Consider the following 18,500-nt stretch of genomic DNA (forward strand, 5'->3'; position numbering starts at 1 on the left):
GATATTTGCCCTAAAACAGACTCAGATGTGTGGGAAATGCCATTTATGCAAGATTAGTAATTACTTCAGGATTGTAGTAGCAAAATCTGGAAAGAACCTAAAAGAACATAAATAGGGAGATAGCACAATAAATCCTTGTCACCCATGCAAGGTGTGCAATTGTAAAAGGAATGTGGGAGATTTTACATGCTGATATGAAGTCAGGTCCAGGCAAAATATGGAATGGTGTTTGTATAGGATGGTCTCATTTGTATAAGATATAGGCATGTCTACATAAATATGTTGTGGAAACAGAATATTTTTCTGGAAGGATACATAACAAATTGATAACAAGGAGATGAACTGACAAGACAATCAATCTCCTGTTTCTAACAAGGAGAACTAGGGAAGGAGGCTTATCTTCTACACATTTGATTTTTTTCAACTTTTCTACTGCCTTTTTTAAATTAATATAATCAGTTAAAATTCACATTTTTAAAGTCATATAATTTAAATGCTAAATATTGCAAAAAAATTTTGTCAGCCCCTGTTTTTGTTTTTTTTTTTTTTTCTGGCAAATGACCTGGATGAAGAAGTTTGCTGTCTCCCACGGAAGTAAATCTGTCAGTGACCATTTCCCTGAGGAAGCTCACCGATTTTGACTGTCACCTGCATGTTCGTTCTTGCTGGCGACTATTGGCAAATGGGGAAATGACTCCACCAACTAGGTGCCCTTGAGAGGCCAGACCTCAGAAGGAGATCAAGAAAACAAGCTTCTACCTGTAATCTCCTGCCTGTTTCCTCCAAAACTGGGCCCCAGGCTTGGGCAAGGGTGATTCACCCACTTCTGTAGGAGGAAAGAGGACGTCGTATGGCAGCTACCAGCCCTGACCTAAGGAATCAGAATCTTTGGGGTAGGGTTCTGGCAGCTACATTTTTTTATCCCCTCCCTCGCACACCCAGGTAGCTCTGTGCCCACATGGCTTTGCTAACTGCTCTCCTCTCCGTTATTGAACCCCCTGAAACTTGGCTTTACTAGTAGAAGGACAGTTTCCTAATGGGGCTTTTGTTCTGATGACCCACGAAGTATCACCTGTGAACTTGTGGTAGGCATGACACGGATCCCCACCAAAACGCCCGTGTTCTAGTTCCTGGAATCTGTGCATGTGTTATCTTCCCTGGCAGAAGGACTTTTGCAGGTAAGTGCTTACCCTGAATATCCAGGTGGGCCTAATCTAATCATGGGAGCCCTTAAAAGAGAACTTTCAGAGGGAGAGGTGACTGCAGAAGAATGGCCAAAGGGATACAATGTGGCTTTGAAGGTGGACGAGGGGGCCATGGCCAAAGAACGTGAGCAGCCTCTAGGAGATGAAAAAGACCAAGAAACTGATTCTCCCCGAGAACTTCTGGAAAGGAACACAGCCCAGCCGACACCTTAATTTTAGCCAGTGAGACCTGAGTAGGACTTCTAACCTCCAGAACTGCAAGGTAATGCATTTGTGTGGTTTTAAGCCACACAAATTATTTGTAATAATTTGTTACAGCAGCTATAGGAAAGCTAAGTATTCTGGGAAAAAGTATTTAATGTGAATCTAGTCAAGTATCTGTATATCATCAGGAGTGCAGGAAATACAGGGGCTTAAGGAACAACTTAAATGACACCGGGAGGAAACACTAGACAAACTAGGAATATAGCAGTTTCTGGGGGTGCCTGGGTGGTTCAGTTGGTTAAGCGTCCGACTTCAGCCCAGGTCATGATCTCACAGTTCATGAGTTCGAGCCCTGCATCGGGATCTGTGCTGACAGCTCAGAGCCTGGAGCTTGCTTCGGATTCTGTCTCTCTCTCTCTCTCTGCCCCTCCCCTGCTCATGTGCTGTCTCTCTCTCTAAAAAATAAACACTAAAAAAAGTTTTTAAGCTGTAGAGTCTGAGACTAACTGCAAGAGGTTGGCCTCAGATCCAAACTGAATCGTAGAACAGCTATTTGGTATCCAGAAAGTGGAATTGGTTGGTGTGGAGGGGGAAAAAACACACACATTTACTGTCGGAAGTATTATGAGTAAAAACAGATCATAAAATACTCTGTGATTGATCTTGCAAACACTTTCCAGTCTCAAAAGACAACCAACAGAAGTTCGCCCTCATGTGTAAAGGATCCAAATATACATCTACTTTACGGCCACAGGGTGATCTTGAATCCACCAGTTCACTGTCATAATTTGGTCAGAAGGGATTGGATTTGGTGCAAGTCCCAAGTGTAATATATACTATATTGATGATGACTTTATGATAATATTGGAAACCTAAGAGCAAGCTAGGGCTGACTTGAACACTGCAGTGACTCACATGAACGTGCAAGGTAGATTAATAAATCCAACAAAGATCCAAGGACCTACTCAACCAGCGATATTCAAAAACTAATCTGGGCAGGAACCATCCAGCACATTCCACAAGTGACTGAAAACAAACCGCTGTTATTTATTACCCACCTCTAGGACCAAACAAAGAGCCCTGCATTTGGTTGGTTTATCTGGATTTTGGAGAACACATATTTCACATCTGGAAATATTGCTAGCTTCACAAGACTTCCCTAGAGAAGGCCATGTTTGAGCCGGGAGCTGACCAAAAGTAGGCCACGTCTCAATTATATAAAAGGATAACTCTCTCAGTGCTTTTAAGCCCTGTGATCCCTGCTCAGATATAATTTTAGAAGTATCTGCTATTGTACATGCAGACTGAAGCCTACGACAAAAACCTGTGTGTGTCTCCCAGGGACAAGCATTGAATTTTGGACCAGAAAATTCCACATGCCACTGCCCAGTACTCAGCATTTGGGAGACAATTACTAGCTTGCTCTTGGGCATTTGAGACTGCCTGTATGACTGAAAGATGTGCAATAACCACGATCCCTGAGATACCCATAATGCCTTGGGTGACATCAGAGAGGCACTCTAATAAGGAAGGCAGGGTCCAGAGGAGTTCCAGAAGAAAATGGAAACAGTTCCTACAGGAGCATGCTACCAGGGGAACCGAGGAGGCACCTGCCCCTACACCTAGGCAAGTAGCCGCTTTTCTCCTACGACTGACTGGGATCACCTCAGAAATTGCTGAAACCTATCGCATGAACAGCACTCAACTGACCAACCAAGCCACTTGGTTCATGGGGCAGTTCCAAGGCGAATGGAGAGTATCCTGTTTGCAAGGCTGCAAGTCTAAGACCAGCGGATGGAAAGACTCTGAAGGAGGGAAGAATAAATAAGCTCAACTGGCTGAACTTCATGCCCTTTTCGTAGTGGCGATGGCAGAATTGAACAATGATAAAGGTCCCTGTGTTTGAGTTTTCACCAACTCATGGGCAGGAGCCAATGGCCTGGCCACGTGGTCAGGTAAACGAGCAGCAGAAAACTGGCCTGTTCAAGGGTGCCTATATAGTGTGCAGCCCTATGGAAATCACTCTGGGAATTTAAGAATTGTATTAAAGTTAGACATGTTGATGCCCATCAGAAGAACTCTTTTCCAGGTTCAGAAGGTGATTGGAACCACCAAGGGGCCTTTCTGGTGTTCTCCCGGGAAGCGACTGCCTGAGTCCATGAAATGAGAGGGCAGGGCAGTGCTGCAGCAACGTGGAGATGAGCTGTGGCTAAACTCATTCCTCGTGCACCCTCTCGAGTCCCAAAATGCCAAGAACTGTTCTGTCTGCCAACAAGAGAGGCTGCAAGTGGTAATGGGGAAAATTCCCCGGGGGAAAAGTCCCACCCACAGGTGGTGAGTGGATGCATCGGAAAAATGCTGGTGGCCCCAGGAGGCTATACGTGGGCCCTGAGCGGAACACTCTTACTCCAGACTGGGCCGTGTGTGCCCAAGTGCGTGCAAATGCTGACACCACTATTAAAGGATCAGAACAGAATATACTGGATCAATTGAGGTGGCTGAGTTACATGTCTTCAGACCGAAGGATGCACTTTACAGCCCATAGTGTCCAACAGCAGGCAAGAGGTATCACATCAAATGGGCATATGAGCTGCACATCATTTCTCCGAGGAGAGGTTTAATAGCGAATTCAAATGGACAGTTGAACATTTGCTGTCTAAATGGGGAGTGGAGAGGGGCGCCTGGCCGGTTCAGTTGGTAGAGCGCGCGACTCTCAGGATTGTGAATTCGAGCCCCACATTGAGTGTGAAGATTCCTTCAAAAGAAAATCTTAAAGAAACTTGTTAATAAAATGGGGAGGGGAGAGATAAATGTGTGAGTGGCTGGCTTACACAACCTCATGACTGAGTGTTCACACTCAACACGAGTGGGGCTAAGGGTCCCCACTGGATGGATCCCTCTAATTTTCTGGGATATCTGGGAACAGGGGTGAGGGGGAATGCTGGCCCAGTCGTACAGTTCTCTCCCATGACTTTCTTTTTTCCTACATGATGCAGTGCTTCCAGAGCCAGGGGTCCCACGGCAGTTACTGGAAGCAGAGATGATTCCTCAGTAGGAAACCATAACAACGCTTTTAAACCTTTATGTCAGAACTCCTCAAGGCCCGATGGGTAGATTGTGTCTGCACCCCGTCTGGGAAAGTTGGAGTTGAGAGTAAATGCTATTGTGCTGCCTGTGGTTGAGATGGCCCACTAGTTCTGTCCATGTGTCACCCTACCCTACATGAATGGGAGTGGACTGAAGGGTAGGCAGTTGCTAGGCTAGTATTACTGCCAGATATCTGGACCAATGTCCCTTCCAAAGGTGAAAAAGTTTGTGTAAAAACAAAACAAAACAAAACAAAAAAAACAAGGTTGCCTGGGTGGCTTAGTTGGTTAAGCATTCAACTTTTAATCTAGGCTCAGGCCATGATCTTATGGTTGTGGGACCGAGCCCCATGTCGGGCTCTGCACTGACAGCATGGAGTCTGCTTGGGATTCTCTCTCTCCCTCCCTTTCTGCCCCTCCCCCCCCCAAATAAATAAATAAACTTAAAAAAATGGAGAGAAGGAGAAATAATAGCTGAGAGTAAAGAAATGATAAGTGAGCTATGCAACAAGTGAAATCCAATTATTATATAATAATTGGATTTCACATTAATTATATTAATTATATTAATTAATTATATTAATACCTCTAAAGAGACTCAGAGCAAAGGAATAGTATTATCTCTTAGCACAGTTATACTGGAGACCCAGAAGTGTGAAGCTAGTGTTTGCCAAGACCACTCCTGCTTCTGGAATCTGACAAGGTCAAATGGCAGTCTGCAAATCTGAGTGAGATCGCCCTGGAAGGCATTCTGGCCATATGATGTGATATGAGAATGAACTGGACCATCCCTTAATGACTAAATGTGTTACGGAACCAGGCTGGAACGCTGGCGGAAAAACCAAGCGGCACTCGGACATCTTGGTGGATTGGAGATTTATTTTACACCGGCAAACTCAGAGGCGGCTGTTTTTCCAAAGGTCTGAGCCCGGAATGCAAGTGAGGAGCGTAATTTATAGCTGACAGCCTCCATATCTGGGGGGGTTTTCGCGCGCCTGGCAAACAAAGGAAGAAGAAACCGGAGGAGGGGTCTCGAAGCTAGAGACCAGAGTTTGTTTCAGTCCAATCAGCCATCTTCGGTGCCCTTTATCCACTTCTCCAACAAAAGGAGCTCTGGTAACACAACTGTATCTTTGGGCTTCTATTTTTCAGATTTTTCATGGTACCAAGTTGTACCGTGACCCTACTGCCATATGGAGTAATACTGATGTTGTCGGTAAGGCTAGTACTTCGTGTAGTCTTGTGATAACACTGATATTGGTTATCAAATGTATTGGGGGATTGAGTCAAAAGCTCTTCAGGACAGAACACCTACAGAAATTGACTGGCCTGCGGAGGAACTGGATCTAGGTAACCATCAGCTGATTTCCATGCTAAGTAGTTCTGCCCAGGCTCCTGAGAAGCACAAAAGGCGGTAGATCATAGGGGAAAAGAGCAATGCAATTAGCAATCAAATCTTAAAATAACCAAAGGGCAGCCCCATGTGCCACAGTGTGCTATGCAGAAATACATATCACCCTGGTTTTGGTGCGTGGAAAACTTTTAAGCAGAGTGGAGAAAATGCATGTAATTGTCAAGAATACGAAAGTGTATGTAATGGCTTCATGAGACAAATTAGTTATTTCTTTAAACCTATCTTTAGCTTACATTGGCTTCTCCAAATCTGTTAGGTGTATTCATATTGGTACTATTGCTGTATCTGTTTTTAAAATACTAAATCAGATGTGAATGCTCTGACAGGTATGATCATTTTGCTGTGAGGGATCTGTCGGTAAGCTGGTGAAATAATAATAATAAAAATAAATTTGGTCATCGTCCCCAGTTCCTGGCACAGAGCTCCTAAAACCTTTGGAATTCCCTGAGTGACAGGGATGATTGGGGCAACTTTTGTTATTCATAAGGAGCCCTTGTGAACCTTACCTGAGTTTACGCTAATGAGGTAACTCTTGAGAGCCTCAGGGTAAGGGCTAGCTGTCAGAAGAAATAGCCCCAGGATTTGAGGGTTACAACCTTCAGCCCAATGCCCCAAACTCTAGGGAGGGGACAGAAGCTGGAGGTGGAGTTCAATCACTAATGGCCAAGTATCTAATCAATCACGCCTACATAATGAAACCCACGTAAAACGCTTTAAACAATGGGCTCAGAGAGCTTACACACTGGCAGTCACGTGTGCCGGCAGGGTGATGCAGTCCAACTCCACGGAACAGAAGCTCCTGTGCTCAGGTGCCTTTGGCCTTGGCCTTATATGCTGCTTCATGTGGCTGTTCATTTTCATCCCTTATAACACAATGTGATAGTAAGCAGAGCATTTCCCTGAGTTCTGTGAATCATAGAAGCAAATTATGGAACCAGGGGGAGGGAGAGGGGTAGGAACCCTTGACTTTGTAGCCAAACTTTGACCAAAGTGTAGGAAGCTTGGGGACTCTGACCCTTCCCCAGCCAATTGGCTAAGGCCACGACCATTACCCCACCAACTGCCCCTAGATCCCTATAAAAGCTTGTGCTTTTGAAACCCGCTCTCTCTCCAGCATCTCACCGCTGCGTCTGTGCAGGTAGGGAATTGAGCTCGAGCTAGCTCGAATAAAGGCTCTTTGCTTTTGCATCGGACTCGGCTCCCTGGTGGTCTTTGGGGATTATGAATTCTGGGCATAACAGAACCAAACTGAATTGTCTGACACCCCATTGGGGTTGCGGGACTGGCTGGTTAGACAGAAAAATCATTAGATGTAGAGGGGCGCCTGGGTGGCTCAGTCGGCTGAGCGTCCGACTTCAGCTCAGGTCATGATCTCACACTCCAAGAGTTTGAGCCCCGTGTCGGGCTCTTGCTGATAGCTCGGAGCCTGGAGCCCATTTCAGATTCTGTGTCTCCCCCTCTCTCTGCCCCTCCCCTGCTCATGCTCCCGCGCTCTCTCTCTGTCTCAAAAATAAAAACATTAAATTTTTTTCTTAAATCATTGGACATAGAGAGTGCCCAGCCACCAGACCTGGAGGCTATGATCAGAAATCTGAATTCCCTTTTAAGTACTCTTATATTGTATTTTTTTTGGAATACCAACTCCATAGCCAGCTTCTTACATTTATGAATTCCCTTCAATATTTGCAATGATCCTTTGAGATCAATGTTATTATGCACATTTTATAATTATGTTAGAAGTTAGGCTCAGAAAGCAGAGGTAACTTACACGTGGTCACACATATGGGGATGCAAGAAACACAATTTGAATTCAGGACCGTCTGACAATGTCTGTCTGGCAAAGGCAGGAGCAGACTGAAGCGGAGCTCCGCCCCCCCCCCCCCCCCCCCGCCCCCACCGCTGCACACGGACTGTTTGAGTGGTTCGAGTGTATGGAATGAGAGACAACTGCTCTGATGTGGCCGGAAAGCCCACGAGAAGTAAGAGCAATTATTTCATGATACTACCCCAGGCAGTGTTGTAAGAGGCCAGACAAAAAGGAGATAATGTTATTAAAATAGTGCGCCTGAATAAATAGTTGTATTTCTCATTCCTTTTAGAGAATATTGCCCTGTGGCTCCATATCACACTGAATGGATGGATGGATGGATCCTGCTTTGGAAGAAGAGCTAATTAGAAGGTATTTCTGATTAACTTCATACACAAGAAGAACAAATTTCCAGTTATGAAATAAGTAAGTCATGGGGATGTAATGTACGGCAGGGTGATTAGCATTAATAGTATTATATTGCGTATTTAAAAATTGCTAAGAGAATAGATCGTAAAAGTTCTCATTAAAAAAAGAAAACTTTGTAACTGTGTGTGGTGAAAGAAGTTAACGAGACTTAGTGTGCTGATCATTTCACCATATATACGAATAGTGAATCATTGTGTTCTACCCTTGAAACTGATACAATGTTGTATGTCATGTATACTTCAGTTGAAAAAGAGAATATATGATATAGCAATATAAGAACATTCATGAATAGAGTGCATCACATCAATGGATTCAAGAAGAAAATTATGTTACTATTTCCATAAGTGCTGACTAACTTCTGACAAATTTCAACACTCATTCCTTTAAAAAAATTTTTTTTTCTTAGCCTTGACTCTCAAAGTTGACTTCCTAGGGACACAGTAGGGTTAAATACCAAGGGGTTTTTTTGTTTTTTTTTTTGTTTTTTTTTTTTCAGGAAAGTCTTCTCTATATTGGAAAAGTTCTCCTTTACTTATCTAGAACCAAATCTGGCTGCCAAGGATCACAGAATCACACCACAGGCCAGAGGGAAGACCCCTGGATATGACGTAAGTGATGTGCCTCTGCAAGAAAAGGAAATTCAAGAAGAATAGGGCAAAGGGGTCAGAAGGAAGTGTCCTGGCTATGCCCACTCAAGATAAAAGCCCCTAAATGTAGAAGGGAGTGAAGGACAATAGAAATATCTACATGAGGTTGGAATCAATATAAGGGAGGAACTTCATTCTTGCTCTCCTCTCATCACTAAGGTAAATGGCAAGACCCTGAGAGAATGCCTTCATTTAGCAAGGCTCCCACATTAAGGTGGCCATGGCTGAGGGATTTTGAAAGGGCAGTGAAAGACCCCCAGAGCGCTGTGCTCCCCATCCTGAGAAGGGAGGCCTCAAACATGCAGCAAAAGAGGCCTGGGAGGCTGACAAAGGCCAAGAGCAGGAACAGTGCCAAGACTAAAGAACCATCCGTCAGGAGCCACACACACCAGAAAAGACCAGAACCCAGTGGCCCCACCCCTGCCCCATATATTCCCTCCTGCTACCAGAGCCTTTTTGAGAATAAGGTGGTGGAGGAGAAATCCCTTGAGAGAGGGAAAAATAACGCTGATGAGCAGTTCTACCTTTGAACTTAGTACTGACCCCAAAGACATTGAGTTACTCCCAGAGAGAATAATTAAAATCCAAAAAAAAGGGAAGGAATCTTGAATCACCCAACCCCCTCTTCCACCGTCATTAGCAGGAATGAGGATTTCAAAGCACAGAACCAGTGATCCACAGAAAATGTGTGTTTTGTAGATCTGAATTGTAATGCACTCAGTTCTGCTTGTGGGCTCTGAGAGCTTGCCTTACTCAAAGTCTGAGGACCTCTGACATATCGATCACTCAGTCTTTCCGGGAATACTCACTCTACCTGGATGCCAGACATCATACTCCTGGTTTGCCTCACCTTACGGGTCATCACTTCTCAGTTGCCTTTGGCAGTTTCGTGTCTTCCCAACCTCTCTATGTTGGAGTGCCCCAAGGATGGGTTCTCGGAACCATGCTTTTGTCATTTACATTTCTGCCTCCCAAAGTGTCCCAAGACCAATCTGTCCTCTGGGTTCAGACCCTTTTGTCCAAGTGCTTGACACACTGCGTGGACGTCCAGCAGGCATTTCAAAGGAAGCATGTCCAGAACTCTGACTCCCAGCCTGCTCCTTCCCCAGGTGCCCCCACCTCTATAAATGGCACAATTATCCCTGCATCCAGGCTATAAACCTAGTACCCATCCTTGACTCCCTTGTTTCCTTTATGCCTTACGTCTGGTCCATGAGCAAGTCCTGCTGATCTGTCATCAAACCCCCCTCATCTCTCACCTTGTATCCTAATCTGTCTTCCTGCTTCCATTCCCCTATAGTGAATTCTCCACCTAGAATGGTTTAAAACATAAGACAGACCTGTCACTTCCTTGCCCAAACCCTCCAAAGTCTTCCTGTCACATATGGAATAAAGTCTGACCGCTTGTAAATCTCTGTATAATCCGACCCTTGCTTCTCTCTCTGGTCTCATTTCTAATCTGCAGCATCTCCAACTCATTTCTCTGCTTTGCTTACCCTTTCCAATCACACTGGCCTGCTCCCAGTTTTGTACACCCCAAACTTATTCCTGACTTGAGGTCCTTGCCCCTTGCCTTTTCCTCTGCCCAGAAGGCCTGCCCTAGGCATTCACATGGCTGATTTAAATCCCTTCTTCCTAGAGACAGTCTTGGTCTGTCTCTCTAAAATAGCACCCCTCCATCATTTTCCATGGTACTACTCCCCACAAGTAGAGGGGGTTGGTTGAGAATATGGCTGAAATAGAAGACAGCAGAGTTGGGAAATAGAGAGGAACACAGTAGTGATATATCTTTCAATAATCATATATGCATAACAGATGATGTAACAGTGAGAGTCCCTGGTTCTAGGCATGCCTGCACTTGGATTCTTTGCAGGATCATGAGCCAACAGAATCTCTTTGTCTGAAATTCCTGTTTGGGTTGTGTTTTCTGCCACTTGTAACCAAAAATCTTGATCCTAAGAACAAACCCATGAACACCCACATGCTGTCTACCTTGACATGACATTAGTATTCTACTGTCTTTATCAACATGACTTTACTCTGCAAGGCAAACCTATTTTTTCTACTGCCCCTTAAAAAATCTCTTAGTGAAATCAACATTGTACAGCAATACAAGTTTTTTTGTGAATGCAAAAACTAAGTTGTGCTCTCCCCAATGTTTATAGCAGCACTATCAACAATAGCCAAAGTATGGAAAGAGCCCAAATGTCCATCAATAGATGAATGGATAAAGAAGATGTGGTATATATATACAATGGAGTGTTACTTGGCAATCAAAAAGAATGAAATCTTGCTATTTGCAACTACGTGGATGGCACTGGAGGTTATTATGCTAAGTGAAATCAGTCAGTCAGAGAAAGACAAAAATCATATGACTTCACTCATATGAAGACTTTAAGAGACAATACAAATGAACATAAGGGAAGGGAAATAAAAATAATATAAAAACAAGGAGGGAGACAAAACAGAAGAGACTCATAAATATGGAGAACAAACTGAGGGTTACTGGAGGGGCTGTGGGAGGGGGGAGGGGCTAAATGGGTGAGGGGCATTCAGGAATCTACTCCTGAAAACATTGTTGCACTAGATGCTAACTAATTTGGATGTAAATTTAAAAATAAATTAAATTAAAAATTAAAAAAAAAAAAACAACTAAGTCGTGCTGCAAAGTTGTTAAATGGCAAAAACAAATTGCACCATTACTGTCTTTGACAACATGACTTTATTATTTGGAAACTCTTGCCCAGGAAGATAAAAAGTTGCAAATGACTTTATTATTCCTGTTAGGAACTTTCTGAAATCAAACAGATGTAAGTGAACATCAGACTGCTCAATATTTCAATAGAGAATATCAAATGACTGTTTATACCTTTAGACGCTTCTAAACCTTCCCCCTGGTAGCCCCTGCCTCGTTGTGTCCACAGATCCTAATCAAGCCCCTGCATTGAAAGACCTGTCTTAAACCAGACCCTCACACCTCAAAATATCCAAATATCCTGACTTTGCCCCCCACCCAATTCTGATATTCTGTTATACCGTCAAGGTGGCAATAAACTCAGATTGGCTGATGATTGTTCCAGCAATATTTTCATAAAGAAGCATTGAAGAATAAATACAAGTAACTGATCCTAGACCTGAGCTCTGTATTAGTTTGGTGTGTGTGTGTGTGTGCGCACAGGCATGCACGGGCACTGTTAGGGACTTTCTGAAGGATGACATCCAAGAGGAATCTTTCTTTGGCCACAGGGATTTCACATCCATTTTACCTGCTTCTCCTGACCTGTGAACCCTTTGGATCTCTTGGGCCATGACTAAAGTTTGAAAACACTTTTGTCTTCTTTTTCTTCTATAACAGGTTCTGTAATTGCAAAGGCCACATGGGATCATGGACAGACTCGGAACCATGGCTGAGTCCTGGCCCTGCCACGTTTAAGGGATGTCAGTTAACTTTTGAGCCTCATTTAAAATGCAGGTAACACTGTGTATTAGTCAAAGTTCTCCAGAGAGAACCAAAATCAATAGGGTGTGTGCGTGTGGGTGTGTGTATGTGGGTGTGTGTATGAAGACAGAAAGAAGAAGAAAGACACGGAGACAGAGTGAGCAAGATTTATTTTAAGAAATTGACTCACATGATTGTGGAGGCTTGGCAGGTCCAGAATCTTCAGGGTAGACCAGCAGGCTGGAGACCCAGGGAGGAGTAGCAGTTTGAGTCCAAAGATAGTCTGCTGACAGAATTCCCTCTTACATGAGGGAGGTCAGTGTTTTTCTTTCAAGGCCTTCAACCAATTGGATGAGGCCCACTCACATTATGGAGGATAGTCTGTTTTACTCAAAGTCTACTGATTTAAATGTTAGTCATATCTTTAAAAACTACAATAATGTTTGACCAACTATCTAGGTACAGGGGCCTAGCCAAGTTGACACATAAATTTAGCCATTATGCCATCCCAGAGTCTCTGTTCTTAACAACAATAATAACGAAAAATCCAACTCAATCTAACGCCATTTCTCGAAGCCCCAAATATTACCATTTTCTACTTTTCTAAAGTTCTCAATCATCAATTACTATTTTTCTTTGAATTGACTGAATTTTAAATTTAAATTTATTCTAGAAGAAAGATCTATTGCACTACATTGAAATAAAAGCTAGGGGCACCTGGGTGGCTCAGTCAGTTAAGTCTCCAATTCTTGATTTCAGCTCAGGTCATGATCTTGCAGTTAATGAGTTCAAGCCCTTCATCAGGTTCTGCACTAACAGCACAGATCCTGCTTGGTAATCTCTGTCTCTCTTCTCTCTCTGCCTCTCTCACTCTCAAAATAAATAAATAAACTTAAAAATAAAAGAAATAAAAGCTAGTATAATTTTATATATACAGAAGTAATTATAAAAATGAATACAATTTGAAGAAATTTAAGGTACTAAAGTCTAGCTAGAAATCACTATCTCGGGGTGCCTGGGTGACTGGGTCAGTTGTGTGTCCAACTCTTGATTTTGGGCTCAGGTCGTGAGCTCACGGTTCATGGGTTCAAGCCCCACATCAGATTCCGCACTGATAGTGTGGAGCCTGCTTGTGACTCTCTCTCCTCTCTCTCTGCCCCTCTGTACTCACACTCTCCCTCTCTTTCTGTCTCTCAAAATAAATAAATAAACATTTTTTAAAATGGAAAAGAAACCACCATCTCATCTAGGTTCTGGCCTGAGTACTACTTAGTTTTTGTTAAGAGGAAAAAGAAAAAAAAGGGGGGGGAAAAAAACAACAAAAAGATAGGCATAGAACAAATGCAAAAATAAAGGAGACATAATAGCAAACTGAAATCATTCTCGTTGGCGTATTCAGAAGGATTAAGAAAAAAATTTGTTAAGAATAGTTTTTTCAGCCCACAAGATTTGATATTACATCATTTCTAGGAATGATGTAAAATTGTTCCATGTACAACAAAAAGCGTCTCTTATGGATATGTATCTTACTCCTTGGGAAACATAGACTTCTAAGGGAGAAGGAATCAGTGCTGAAAACTAAGACAGAGTGAGAGACGAGAAGTGCATGTTTGAGGGAGGACAAAATGTGTCACGCTCTGTTAAGGTAAGCTTTTTTCTCTAGTTTCCCTAAAAACCTCTCAGTCAAATGGACGTTGGAAGCTAATGCAATTCATTCGTTATAGATGTAAGAAAGTGCTGAGCTGCGCTTCAAAAGTGGCTGCACAGCGAAAACAAAATCCACAGAGACGGCCGATGTGTGGGTGATAAATGCCATCTCATTCAAAGGATTATTGGGCATCTATCAGACCCAGGCTCTGCACCAAGCCTTGGGAAGGTAGAGACAAAGAACATGGTCCCTACCTCTGTGGAGCTCGTGCTTGTGGGAGGGGTGTGGCGTACTGGGTGGTCCCCCAAAGAACACAAGCATTTTCCAAGGGTGATACATAGAATTCCCCATTCTGCTACTCCTTTTTTTTCCCCCCTCTTGGAACATACTAGTTTCCTTCTCCCTTGGGTCAATAGTATGTTTCCAGTTCCACTAGTACATTAAAAATTTATAATTTTAAATGTACTGGTGTAGAAATCATGTATTTACTTTGTTAAATAAGAGATTGAGAGATGACATGGTATAATGACACAGACTAGAATTCCTAAATTTTAAGTTGGCCATCCAGTACCTGGGTAACCTTCCTCTGCTTCAAATTTTCTTAGGACAAAGGCTTAATACTATGTCTGTCTTACAGACAAAAGATTTGTTATTGAACTTTACTTTTATGTAAAAGTATATAAAAAGTATATGCCCCTGCCCTCCCTGTACTCCCATAACTGTGGCTATGGGATTACTCTCTGGCCAATGGAATGTAAACAGAAATCTGGTTTTATTTATTTATTTTGTTAAATGTTTTATTTATTTTTAAGACAGAGAGAGAGGGAGACACAGAATCCGAAGCGGGCTCCAGGCTCCGAGCTGTCAGCACAGAGCCCGACACGAGGCTCGAACCCACGAGTTGTGAGATCGTGACCTAAGCCGAAGTCGGACGTTCAACCGACTGAGCCACCTGGGCACCCGTAGAAATCTGCTTTTAAAAAAAGGTACTCTGCTCCCCTTTTTTGGTCCCTTCCTCCATCCTGCTGCTCGAAGCATCCTGCAACACTAGCTGGCATCTTGGAGCTTGGGAATGAAGGCCACATCCTGGACATGCACGGTGAGGAACTGGTTGTTTGTCTTGTTTTGTTTTGCTTTGCTTTGGTTTTGGCGTTTGGGGGTGGTTTTTTTTTTTTCTTCTTCTTCTCTTTTATCAAGTTTTTAATTTTAATCCAGTATAGTCAACCTACAGTGTTGCATTTGTTTCCGGTGTACAATAGAGTGATTTAACAATTCTATACTCAGAATTAGTGCTCATCACAAGTATGCTCCTTACTCCCCACCACCTATTCCCCCCATCCCCCAGCCCCCTCACTTCTGATAGCCATTAATTTATTGTCTATAGCTAAGAATATGTTTCTTGGTTTGTCTCTCTCTCTCTCTCTTTTTTCCTCTTTGTTCATTTGTTTTCTTTCTTAAATTTCATCTATGAGTGAAATCATATGGTATTTTCCTTTCCCTGACACTTATTTCACTTAGTAATATACTCCTAACTCCACCCATGTTGCCGCAGGTGGCAAGATTTCACTCTTTTTATGGCTGAATAATAGTCCATTGTGTATATACGCCACCTCCCCTTTATCTATTCATCTACCAGTGGACACTTGGGCTGCTTCCATAATTTGGCTGCTGCAAATAATGCTGCAATAAACATGGGGTGCGTGTATCCCTTTGAATTAGTGTTTTTGTATTTTGGGGGTAAATACCCAGTAGTCCGATTACTCAATCGTGTGGTAGATCTATTTCTACTTTTGGAGGAACATCCACTCAACTCCTCAACAAACATTTGCCTCTTATACACCACTGTCTTCCATAGTGCCTGCACCAGTTTGCAGTCCCACAAACGGTGCACGAGGGATCCTTTTTCTCCACATCCTCACCAACATTTGTTGTTTCTTTTGGTTTTGACTTTAGCCATTCTGACGGGTGTGAGGTGACATCTCATTGTAGTTTTGATCCCATTCTGTTACTTTTTACAGAAAGAAAACAATTTTAAAATAACATTGTATCCTTAAAGCAACTCTAATGAATGACTTTCACTAGCAGGTAATTTTCTTTCAACAAATCCTGATTATTTGAATTTGAAAAAATAAAGCTGGCAGTTCCATCTGGGTTATGGATTTAATGTTTTCTTCTATTTTATTTTTTAAAGATTTTTAAGTAAGCGACATGCAAAAGAATGAACCTGGACCACTGTCTTACACCATACACAAAAATAAACTCAAAATGGATGAAAGACCTCAATGTAAGACAGGAAGCCATCAAAATCCTTGAGGAGAAAGCAGGCAAAAACCTCTTTGATCCTGGCCGCAGCAACTTCTTACTCAACACGTCTCCGGAGACAGGGGAAACAAAAGCAAAAATGAGCTACTGGGACCTCATCAAAATAAAAAGCTTCTGCACAGTGAAGGAAACAATCAACAAAACTAAAAGGCAACTGACAGAATGGGAGAAGATATTTACAACATATATTTGCACATATATGTTGCAACGACATATCAGATAAAGGGTTAGTATCCAAAATCTATAAAGAACTCAACACCCAAAAAACAAATAATCCAGTGAAGAAATGGGAAAAAGACATGAATAGACACTTTTCCAAAGGAGACATCCAGATGGGCAACTGACACATGAAAAAATGCTCAACACCGCTCATCATCAGGGATATACAAATCAAAACCACAATGAGATACCACCTTACACCTGTCAGAATGGCTAACATTAACAACTCTGGCAAAAAGAGATGTTGGCGAGGATGCGGAGAAAGAGGATCTCTTTTGCATTGTTGGTGGGAATGCAAGCTGGTGCAGCCACTCTGGAAAACAGTATGGAGTTTCCTCAAAAAACTAAAAATAGAACTACCCTACGACCCAGCAATTGCACTACTAGGCATTTATCCAAGGGATACAGGTGTGTGTTTTGAAGGGACACATACACTCCAATGTTTATAGTAGTGCTATCAACAATAGCCAAAGTATGGAAAGTGCCCAAATATCCATCGATGGATGAATGGATAAAGAAGATGTGGTATATATATACAATGGAGTATTACTCGGTAATCAAAAAGAATGAAATCTTGCCATTTGCAACTACGTGGATGGAACTGGAGGGTATTATGCTAAGCGAAATCAGTCAGAGAAAGACAAATATCAGATGACTTCACTCATATGAGGACTTTAAGAGACAAAACAGATGAACATAAGGGAAGGGAAACAAAAATAATATAAAAACAAGGAGGGAGACAAAACAGAAGAGACTCATAAATATGGAGAACAAACTGAGGGTTACTGGAGGGGCTGTGGGAGGGGGGAGGGGCTAAATGGGTGAGAGGCATTCAGGAATCTACTCCTGAAAACATTGTTGCACTAGATGCTAACTAATTTGGATGTAAATTTTAAAAAATTAAAAATAAAATTAAAAAAGATTTTTAAGTAATCTCTACACCCAGTGTGGGCCTCAAACCTACAAACCTGAGATCAAGAGTCACACACACCACTGACTCAGCCAGCTAGACACCCCTTTTCTTTCTATTTTAGCCCAGTATCACTGGCATACATTGGTAACTGCTTCAGAGCAGTGTTTCTTAAACTAGACTGATAGATTTATCCATCACTACTTTTTTTTTTTTCCATCACTACTTTTAAGTCTGGAACCAATCAATATGTTATTGTTCATTAAGAATCATAGCACTTTGATATTTAAAGCTAAATCCAGTGACCCACTGGTGGCCCGTTGTTCCATACATAATTCTTGGATTATAAGAGCTTCCCTATTTCAGAAATCTGGAAAGAAATATTAAGTGATCAAACCTGTGTTGACTATGTTGGAGTCTGAAGACAGCCGAAAGGACATCAAGCTTCCCTACCTGCCAGGTACTCGGGGGAGGGTTGAAACTACTTCTCACTGAACCCAGCAGTGAATCATCTATTTCAATCACTTTTCCTATGGCCTATTGACTAACTGCTATTAAAGGAATTCATTTTCGCATAAACTTGGAGTGTCTCTCAATGTCCTTTCAACACTGGAATTGAACTGAATGAAGAATGTGTTGTTGTGCTTTCCAGAACCAACCCTCTGCTGAAGCCAGTTGAGCAAAAGGAAGCACAGGGTATTATTATTATTATTACCAACATTATTGTTAATCCTCTTAGATAAATAACACAGTCAAATCTCTGCTCCCATTTCCAAATCCCCCATATTAATGCATTCATTTGTTTGTTCATTCACTCAGCAAACATTTGCCGCTTATACACTGTGACAAGCATAAGTTACCTTTGCCCTTGAAGAACTGATGGACGTGAACAAGCAGAGTGTGCATTTTGGCCCAGTATAAGCAGCTAAGTCATGGTGATTGGCACAGGCTTCCTGGAAGAAACAATGTTTTGGCTTGGTCATAAGAACTGAATATGTGCCAGTCAGGTACTGATGTCAGAGAATGGGTTCCAGGCAGAGAAAACTATACACATAGACGAAATCTGGGAAACAGCATGAAAGAGGAAAAAAGGGGGGGGGGGCATGAAGAGCAAATGCTCCATGTGACTTGAGTGAAGGCACTTGAGGGAAATAGCAGGGGGGACCTTTC

At 42.5% G+C, this 18,500-nt stretch overlaps 1 long non-coding RNA gene across 2 annotated transcripts; it reads left to right on the forward strand.

Annotated features, from left to right (window-relative positions):
* Window positions 1-747: 747 nt before the first annotated feature.
* Window positions 748-17,190, forward strand: LOC131507793 (uncharacterized). Of its 2 annotated transcripts, XR_009259709.1 has the most exons (4): window positions 748-1,467; window positions 8,642-8,753; window positions 15,898-15,964; window positions 16,071-17,190. It is a non-coding gene; the product is annotated as an uncharacterized LOC131507793 (long non-coding RNA). The 2 variants fall into 2 exon arrangements; XR_009259708.1 differs by lacking the exon at window positions 15,898-15,964.
* The last annotated feature ends 1,310 nt before the right edge of the window (window positions 17,191-18,500 follow it).

The sequence above is a fragment of the Neofelis nebulosa genome, chromosome 3, assembly GCF_028018385.1.
Source record: "Neofelis nebulosa isolate mNeoNeb1 chromosome 3, mNeoNeb1.pri, whole genome shotgun sequence".
Taxonomy (NCBI): domain Eukaryota; kingdom Metazoa; phylum Chordata; class Mammalia; order Carnivora; family Felidae; genus Neofelis; species Neofelis nebulosa.